At 38.2% G+C, this 9,816-nt stretch overlaps 1 pseudogene; it reads left to right on the plus strand.

Moving 5' to 3' along the window:
* The first annotated feature begins 2,662 nt into the window (after positions 1 to 2,662).
* Positions 2,663 to 9,517, plus strand: LOC124895526 (annotated as a pseudogene).
* Positions 9,518 to 9,816: the final 299 nt, after the last annotated feature.

The raw sequence follows: 9,816 nt of genomic DNA on the forward strand, positions 1-9,816 counted from the left end.
TAATATTTGATATGATACGATGCTCTATGAGTTTATTACTGAACCATTGGTTTACTTTGCTTACATGAAACAATGATACTATTTATTGTTACTATTTTCTGGACGAGCATTTATTTCATGATGTTTTCTGACTTGTTCCCATTAAAACGGTTATGGTTAAGTTTTATTACTTACTGAGCCAGCATCTCACTCCTTGCTATTATTTTTTAGAGAACGCAGGTGACGGTGAGGATCTCATTGGCTAAAGGATTTTAGTAGCATATTCCTGGTGAGCCTTGTCCGTGTGGACTATAGTTTATTTATTCGTTATGTTTCTTTTTCTTGAAACTCTTAGTTTGCTCCATAGTCATGGCTTTAGAGTTTTGACTATTCTTTCATTATTTTGAATTTGTGGAGTAATTGACTTCCTTTTATTTTTGGAGATGGATTTCGTATTGATATTAGTGGTGTTGGTGCCTTGTTGATGGATTGTGTTGGTGTGATTGATGTGTTGGTTATGGTGTTGTTGAATTGAGACAGGAAACTTTCTTAATGCCCAAAAACAAAGGAAACTCTGCCCCATTTTCTGTAGAATTCTGACGAGGCTTGCTTTGGAGTCCTAAACTCCTTAGCGCCGGTCATGATCCTATTTTGGGTCATGATAAAGTTGGTATCAGAGCCAGGTTAGGTTAATTTGGTGAGTATGGAGCACATGATAGTAGTAGAATCTGAAATATGGTTATGTTGCCGGCCATTTCTATAATCGTAATTCTGCGAGAGCATGATAGGATGTGTATTGATCTTCTTTCTTATTCTTTCGTACATGTGTGATGCTTAGGATCAATTAGATGAATCTAACTATCTTATTTTTTTTAATCAGATGGTTCGTAGAGCAGCTACTGGTAGGGGAAGAGGTAGAGCCCCTTGCAGGGGACGAAGTAGGGGTAGTCGTGATACCGCAGAGAATAGCACTGCCACTCCAAGAAGTTCAAGAGAGCCTACTCCTAAAAGGAATAATAGTCCACCTCCATCATCTCATGAGGGTAGTACTGTTAAGGTACTTGCTTCCATACAAAGATCCATAAATAGCTTGGCCGACCGACTGGATAGATAGAAGAGGGGTGGTCAATGCAATTTTGCATAGTTCTAGGCACCTGTTCAGACTTACAACTTTAGAAACAAGGAGGTTTCTTTGCAGGAGTTTCTAAATTTGAAGTCACCAAAATTCACAGGTTCAAATAGTTCAGCTGATCCTCAGAGTTTTTTGGATGGTATATTCAAGGCATTGTGTGTGTTAGGGTGTTCTAGTGAGAGAGCTATGGAGATTGCGTTGTACAAGTTGAAGGACACAGCTAACACTTGGTATGAAACTTTATTGCTAGAAAGGCCTACAGGAGCAGCACCTCTGACATGGGATGAGTTCACTAAGTTCTTCATGGATACCCTTCTTCCTGAAAGTCAGAAACAAAAATATACAGCTTAGTTTGAGAGATTGGTTCAGACTCCAGATATGGATATGTCAACCTATAATACTATGTTTTGCAAGCTGGCTAGATATGCTCCATACTTGGTATCCACGAAAGCAGCTCGAGTCCAGAGGTTTGTAAATGGGCTGGTTGCTCATCTTTATAATGCAGTGGCCCCACAGATAAAAGTCTTGACCTATTATGAGATAATAGATCTTGCTAGAATGATGAGGAGAAGGGTCGTGTATAGCGGACAGCTTATGAGGTTCGTAAGAAGGCTAAGATGAGTGGATCATTCAGTGGTGACTTAAGTGCAAATCGGAGAGAGAAAAATAAGGAAAAGCATCAGGGCCATCAGACAGGGATAGATTTGGTTTCACAGTTTGCGTATAAGCCACCTTCTAGACAGGGTACCCAAGGGTCTTCAACATCTTAGGGATATCGTAGTTCGGTCCAGATGTATGCTACTACTCCATCCTGCTAGACTTGTGTCAAATCGTGTATAGGTCAGTATCGTGTTTTAACTGAAGAGTGTTTTCGATATGGACAGTTAGGTCATTGCATCAGGGATTGCCCTTAATTTTAGAGAAATGCTAGTTAGGGTTCTGGTCAGGTAGCTGCACCGAGTCAGGCTACTCGTAATCCTGTAGGTATGGGAAATAGAGGTCGAGATAATGGAGAATAAGTTGTTAGAAATTAGGCATAAGGAAATGCTGGTAGAGGCCAACCGAGAGTCTTTGCACTTACTAGACAGGATATTCAGGCCTCGAATGCAGTGGTTACAGGTATTCTTTCCATTTGTTCTTTTGATACATATGCTTTGATTGATTCGGGTTCTACCCACTCTTATGTGTCCTCATATTTTGTTGTGAGATTCGATAGACATACTAAGATGTTAGATTGTCTTTTTCTTATTTCTACTCCTATAGGAGATTCCTTATTAGTTGAATATATGTATCGTGATTGCGAGATTATAGTGGGAGGTAAGGATACCCTTGCTGACTTGATTGTACTTGATATGATTGAATTTGATGTATTGATGGGCATGGATTAGTTATCTCCTTGCTATGCTATCGTAGATTGTTATGCAAAGATTGTTAGATTTGAGATACCCAACAAATCTAGTTTTGCATTAGAAGGGGGTCAAGTTTCAGATTATATCTTTTATGAAGACCCAACGACTATTGAAAAAAGGTTGCATAGGTTTCTTGGCTATGATGAGTGATGTTGGGGAGGGAGTCCTTAGTTTGGAGAAGCTACCTATGGTGAAGGAATTTTCTGATGTATTTCCTGAGGAGTTGCCAGGATTACCTCCAGTACGAGAGATAGACTTCGATATTGAATTGGCACCTGACACTATGCCAATATTTATACCCCTATATTTTATGGCACCAGCAGAATTGAAGGAGCTCAAACAACAGTTGCAAGACTTGTTAGATAAGAGTTTCATCAGACCGAGTATATCGCCATGGGGTGTACCAGTTTTGTTTGTAAATAAGAAAGATGGATCTCTAAGGATGTGTATTGACTACAGGCAGCTAAACAAGGTAACAATACGTAACAAGTATTTGTTGCCTCATATAGAGGACCTATTTGATCAGTTATAAGGGGTTGTCCATTTTTCAAAGATTGATCTTCGGTCTGGTTATCATCATCTTAGAATCAGGGAGAAAGATATATCTAAGACAACATTCAAAACTCGATATGGGCAATATAAGTTCCTTGTGATGCCTTTCGGGTTAACCAATGCTCCTGCTGCATTCATGGACTTGATGAATAGGGTGTTCAGGTCGTATTTGGACATATTTGTGATAGTATTTATTGATGATAATCTGATATATTCTCATAGCCTATAAGAACATGAGAATGATCTGGTGACTGTATTACAAACATTGTGGGAACATAAGCTTTATGCTAAGTTCTCAAAATGCAAATTTTGGCTGACTCAGTATCTTTTTTGGGGCATGTTGTCTCCAAATAAGGTATCACGGTGGATTCTAAAAAGATAGAAGTAGTGTAAAAATGGCCTAGGCCTACTTCACCCATATAGATTCACAGCTTTATAGGTTTGGCTAATTACTATAGGCATTGTTTGTAGGATTTCTCTAAAATTATAGCTCCATTAACTAGGTTAACACAGAAAGATGTGAAGTTCCAGTGGACAGAAGAATGTGAGCAGTTCCAAAAACTCAAAATATGTTTGACCACTACACCGGTATTAGCCTTACCATCAGGATCTGGAGGATTCAAGGTATTTTGTGATACTTCAAGGGTTGGATTAGGATGTGTTCTCATGCAACATGATCATGTTATTGCTTATGCTTTGAGGCAGTTGAAGAAGCACGAGCTGAACTATCCTACACATGATTTGGAGATGGCCGTTGTGGTTTTTGCACTTAAGATTTGGAGGCATTACTTATACGGCAAAATTTGTGAGATTTATACCGATCATAAGAGTTTGAAGTACATTTTCCAGCAGCGAAATCTAAATCTTTGGCAGCGTCAGTGGATGGAATTACTACAAGATTATGATTGTGCTATCTTGTATCATCCAGGAAATGCTAATGTTGTGGCTGATGCTTTGAGTAGGAAATCTATAGGTAGTTTGGAACATATAGCTCCTGGAAAGAGGTAGTTGGCGAAATATGTGCAGAAACTTGAAGGCAAAGGTGTCAGTTTTGGTGTTAGAAGGTCAGGGGTATTGTTGGCTTGTGTTCAAGCTAAATCTTCTTTGATAGAGCGCATAAAGAGCATTTAATTTGTGGATATGCAGTTGTGTAAATATCGAGATGAGGTCTTAGCTGGTCAAAGTAAGATGATTATTGGTTAAGACGATTAAGTGGGTAATTGATTATGTGTACCAACTGTAGATGGGCTAAGACGAGCTATTCTTGAGGAAGCTCACAACTCCAGATATACCATTCACCCTGGTTCTACTAAGATGTATCATGACCTGAAGCAGTTGTAATGGTGGGAAGGTTTGAAGAAAGATATTGCTAACTTTGTTTACTAGTTGCTTAACTTGTCAATAGGTTAAAGTCGAGCATCAACAACCAGCAGGATTATTGCAAGAGATTAGGATTCCATATTAGAAATGGGAAAGAGTTACCATGGATTTTGTAATCGGGCTTCCGTGAACCATTAAAGGCCATGACTCGGTATGGGTAATTGTAGATCGACAAGTCTGCTCACTTCATGCCAGTAAAGACTACATATAGAGAAGTGAAATATGCTCAATTATTTATGAATGAAATTGTTTGACTTCATGGAGTTCCATTATCTATCATTTCTGACAGAAGATCACAGTTCACTTCATGCTTTTAGAGATCTTTCCAAGAAGCATTGGGTACCCGAGTAGATCTTAGTACTGGATTTCATCCACAGACGGATGGACAGTCTGAATGTACTATACAAATTTTAGAGGATATGTTGAGAGCCTGCATTCTTGATTGTAGAGCTAGTTGGGATACTTACTTACCATTAGCTGAATTCACTTACAATAATAGTTTTCAGTCAAACATTCAGATGGCTCTATATGAAGCCTTGTATGGTAGACGATGTCGTTCTCCTATCGGGTGGTTTGAAGTTGGAGAGGCTAAGGTTTTAGGACCAAACTTGGTACAGGATGCTATGGACAAGGTCCAATTAATTAGAAAGAGGTTACTCATAGCTCAAAGCAGAAAAAAGTCATATGATGACAGAAGAAGAAGAGATTTGGTGTTCGCAGTTGGGGATAAGGTTTTTCTACAAGTCTCTTCTATGAAAGGTGTGATGCGATTTGGAAAAAGAGGTAAATTAAGCTCGGGGTATGTAGGACCTTATGATATACTTGAGCATATAGGAGGAGTGGTGTATCGAGTGGCACTTCCTCCCGAGATATCTTTTTTCCATCCATTGTTTCATGTCTCTATGCTAAGGAAGTGTATATCAGATTCTTAGCGCGTACTCGAAGCACCAACCTTGCAACTTGATAAGAACTTAACTTATGAGGAGGAACCTGTGGCTATCATTGATCGACAAGTAAGAAGTTTACAGTCGAAAGAGTTGGTGTCCGTGAAAGTCTTATGGAAGAACCATACCATCGAAGAAGCTATGTGGGAATCAGAAAAAGATATGAGACTCAAGTACCCTTACTTGTTTCAGTCTTCAGGTATGCACTTACTCTAAATTCGGGGACCGAATTTCTTTAGGTGGGGAGAATGTAATACCCCAAATTATAATTAGTGAGTAATTATAATTGAAAAAAAATATTTTATAAGAGATATGGGCTAAATCCCATATTAATAAGAAAAAGGAAAAGAATTTAGAAGAGTTAGGGCCGTGGCCCATATCCAATTCAAATTGAATTGGGACAAACAATATATTATACATTGACAAAAAGGGCTTTTTCCATCAAAGGATTAAGAAAGAAAAGGTTAGGAGCAACTAAGGCAATAACTAATCTGCTAATCACGTTGAAGAGGAAAAAAAATCAATTGTTCCTTCAGTTAAAAAAAAGAAAGGTTTAAGTTTGATTGAAAAATTCTTTCGGGTTTAAGATTCTATTGAAGGAAGTCCTATCAATTGTTCGAGGTGACAAGTTGGTATTTCAAAAATTGTACTGTGAGTAGTAATCTTACCATAATCTGTGTTTGTTAACTTGCATATTTTGTACTTGATTTTGATGAAATAATGAGTTACGAAATGCTTTGAAATTGCATGTGGGGCAAGTCCTTTACTTGATATAATATTGAAATGGTTATTTGAGATATGATATTATTACGATGAATATTCTTTACTTACATGAGATTAAGTATTTTGATATATGTTTTATTCAAGTTCACATGTATTATTATTGATATGAATTTTAAAGTTATGTTCTATTCTGAAAGATGTTTTCATACGAATATCCTATTGTTTCCAAAGAATTTATGAATGGGAGTAGACCTTGATTGAATCCCGTAGCTAACAATGGGATCATTAGACCTGGTGCACCTTGTATTTATTGATGAATGTTATAGCCCTCACTAGTAGGAAGGTAGAACAAGCATACTATTACTGATATGATATGGGACTCCTTTATAAGGGATCCACTATTATGGGTTATTCTTAATAAAGAAGAATGTCACACTGATTACATGTTCATTCTTGAAAACCTCCCAAATATTTAATATTTGATATGATACGATGCTTTATGAGTTTATTACTGAACCATCGGTTCACTTCACTTACATGAAACAATGATATTGTTTATTGTTACTATTTTCTGAAAGAGAATTTATTTCATGATGTTTTCTGACTTATCCCCATTAAAACGGTTATGGTTAAGTGTTATTACTCACTGAGCTAGCGTCTCACTCCTCGCTATTATTTTTCAGAGAACGCAAGTGACGGTGAGGATCTCGTTGGCTAAAGGATTCGAGTAGCATATTCTTGGCGAGCCCTGTTCGCGTGGGCTATAGTTTATTTATTCGTTATGTTTCTTTTTCTTGAAAACTCTTAGTTTGCTCCATAGTCATGTCTTTAGAGTTTTGACTATTCTTTCATTATTTTGAATTTGTGGAGTAATTGACTTCCTTTTATTTTTGGAGATGGATTTTGTATTGATATTGGTGGTGTTGGTGCCTTGTTGATGGTTTGTGATGGATTGTGTTGGTGTGATTGATGTGTTGGTTGTGGTGCTGTTGAATTGAGACCGGAAATTTTCTTGATAAGCCCAAAAACAAAGGAAACTCTGCCAGATTTTCTGTAGAATTTTGACGAGGCTTGCTTTGGAGTCCTAAAATACTTAGCGCCGATCATGATCCTATTTTGGGTCGTGATAATAGCACACTAATTTGGCCTGAAAATACCTCATTTGCATGATTTTACCTGCCTGACCACCCAAATGGCCCTGCCCACGCAAACGGACTACACTAGGACATTCCCCAACATCCCTGGCATGCCCCGGTCAATTTTTGATTAAGAACTTAAATAGCTGATGAGAGGAAAAGAGAAGAAGAATGGATGCTTGATTATGCACTTCAGCAGGCGATAAGTCAACTTGCTCTGACATAGCAAACAAAGGTGGAACTTCTTATAAAATCCTTTGAAACTGTAGTTCTACCATAAGAAAATACCAGTCAGATTGCATTTCCTAAGCTCAGAGCTAGCGGTGAAGAACATTTGCAGATCACATGTGAGCATAACACATTCGTTCCTTGTAAGCAAGAGAAAGTTGTTGCAGGTATAGACAGAAAGCTTGAAGAAAATGACTGCTCTATGTACAAGAATCATGATCTTCAACAGTCTATACTTACGCAGAAGTCGGATAAAATGATAAGCACTTTGAGTATTGAGGAGAACTTTGAGTAATAAGGTTCGGGTGGAAGGAAAAGCTCGGATTGAAGATCAGGAAGACAGCTCAAATGATTCCTGGAAAGAGATCCCCTCTTCTATCTCAAGCTTAACCAATGCAGTTGATAGGACATTCCCCAACATCCCTGGCACGCCCCGGTCGATTTTTGATTAAGAACTTAAATAGCTGATGAGAGGAAAAGAGAAGAAGAATGGATGCTTGATTATGCACTTCAGCAGGCGATAAGTCAACTTGCTCTGACTTAGCAAACAAAGGTGGAACTTCTTATAAAATCCTTTGAAACTGTAGTTCTACCATAAGGAAATACCAGTCAGATTGCATTTCCTAAGCTCAGAGCTAGCGGTGAAGAACATTTGCAGATCATATGTAAGCATAACACATTCGTTCCTTGTAAGCAAGAGAGTTTTTGCAGGTATAGACAAAAAGCTTGAAGAAAATGACTGCTCTATGTACAAGAATCATGATCTTCAACAGTCTATACTTACGCAGAAGTCGGATGAAATGATAAACTCTTTGAGTATTGAGGAGAAATTTGAGTAATGAGGTTCGGGTGGAAGGAAAAGCTCGGATTGAAGATCAGGAAGATAGCTCAAATAATTCCTGGAAAGAGATCCCCTCTTCTAGCTCAAGCTTAACCAATGCAGTTGATGGAGTAGAAGATGTGGAGCTTGAGAATAATGATGGTGTTATTAGTGAAATATGTAATTCAACTCAGAGTTCAATTGAAGATGGTGAAAAAATTCACTCACTGAAATGAGCATCCAGAGTTATCTTCAGCCAATGATACAGCAATGCAAAAAAATATTGCCAAGAAAGAGACAGAAAAAGAATGTGCGAAAACACCTAAACTTGGTCGTGGATTTTCTCTCTTGCTATCAATGTCTGATCCCAAAGAAGACAATGGAGAATCCAAGGGTCAGGCGGACAAACGGAGTTACATCAGCATATAGCACATGGTATCACAGTATGTTCTATTAGATGTTGCATCAAAAGTTAGAAATGAACTACTAGATGGAAGTAATGATGGGGTAGAAGACAGCAGCACACCGGCTGAAAGTAAAACATGCAACTCTCTCTAGGATTTCTTCGAGACAAAGAATGATGCAGAGACAAGCAGGGAAGATCATAATCCAAGGCAACACGGGTAAAGTTTCTGTAGAGATGATGCTGTCAAACTCATAAGAGAGGCAGTTAACGAGATCCTTACTACGCCAATTCAAGATGATTCATCAGATACACAGTCAGTCACCAGTGACATAATATCAGACCAGGAACTCTCAGAGGCTGAAGGTAAAGTGACTAATAGCTCAAATTCTACAGAAATCTTGACAAATCTTGACATAACTGAAGATGGAAAGATGTTGGATCAAGAAATAAAGGATCCAAAAGAAGAGAGAGAACTTCCACTAACCACGAACAAACTTAAGACACAAAGGTCCACGAACTGGAGCAAACTGAAGAAGTTGATCCTCCCTTGGATATCAATCAAGGCACTAGAAAGAGCAAGGAAATTCAACCCCCGGGCACCTCAGCTTCTTCCCGCTACACCTAATCAAGAACCAAAAAAAGTGGACTTAAGACATCAAATGGCAGATGAGTGGAAAAAAAGCAGAAAAATGGATGCTTGATTACGCAGTGCAGAATTGGTCGCCACGCTAACTCCTGCTAGGAAAAAAAAAGAGTGGCAATGCTTTTGGAAGCATCCGAAGTAGTTGTTCCGCTCCCAGAAGTATGAACTCAACCAAGAAATATTGGTGGCAAATTCCTTCATTACTTGTATGAATTATGAAGGTGAGCATACGTATTTATATTCGTTCTAATTCACTTATCGCGACTAATGAACCTATAGAAAAAGGAAACTCATAGGTAACTTTGTAGTTGTACATGCTTTTGCTACACAGTGAGGCTATAAAGAAAAGTTAGAAAGTCAGTAAACGTTGAAAGTGAGAGTGATTATTGATTGAATTCACTATAGAGGATTCTTATTTTTGGTGACCAATATGCAGGTTATATACAGTGTCTACACAATTATAT

The sequence above is a fragment of the Capsicum annuum genome, unplaced genomic scaffold, assembly GCF_002878395.1.
Source record: "Capsicum annuum cultivar UCD-10X-F1 unplaced genomic scaffold, UCD10Xv1.1 ctg82786, whole genome shotgun sequence".
In the NCBI taxonomy this organism is placed as follows: Eukaryota; Viridiplantae; Streptophyta; class Magnoliopsida; order Solanales; family Solanaceae; genus Capsicum; species Capsicum annuum.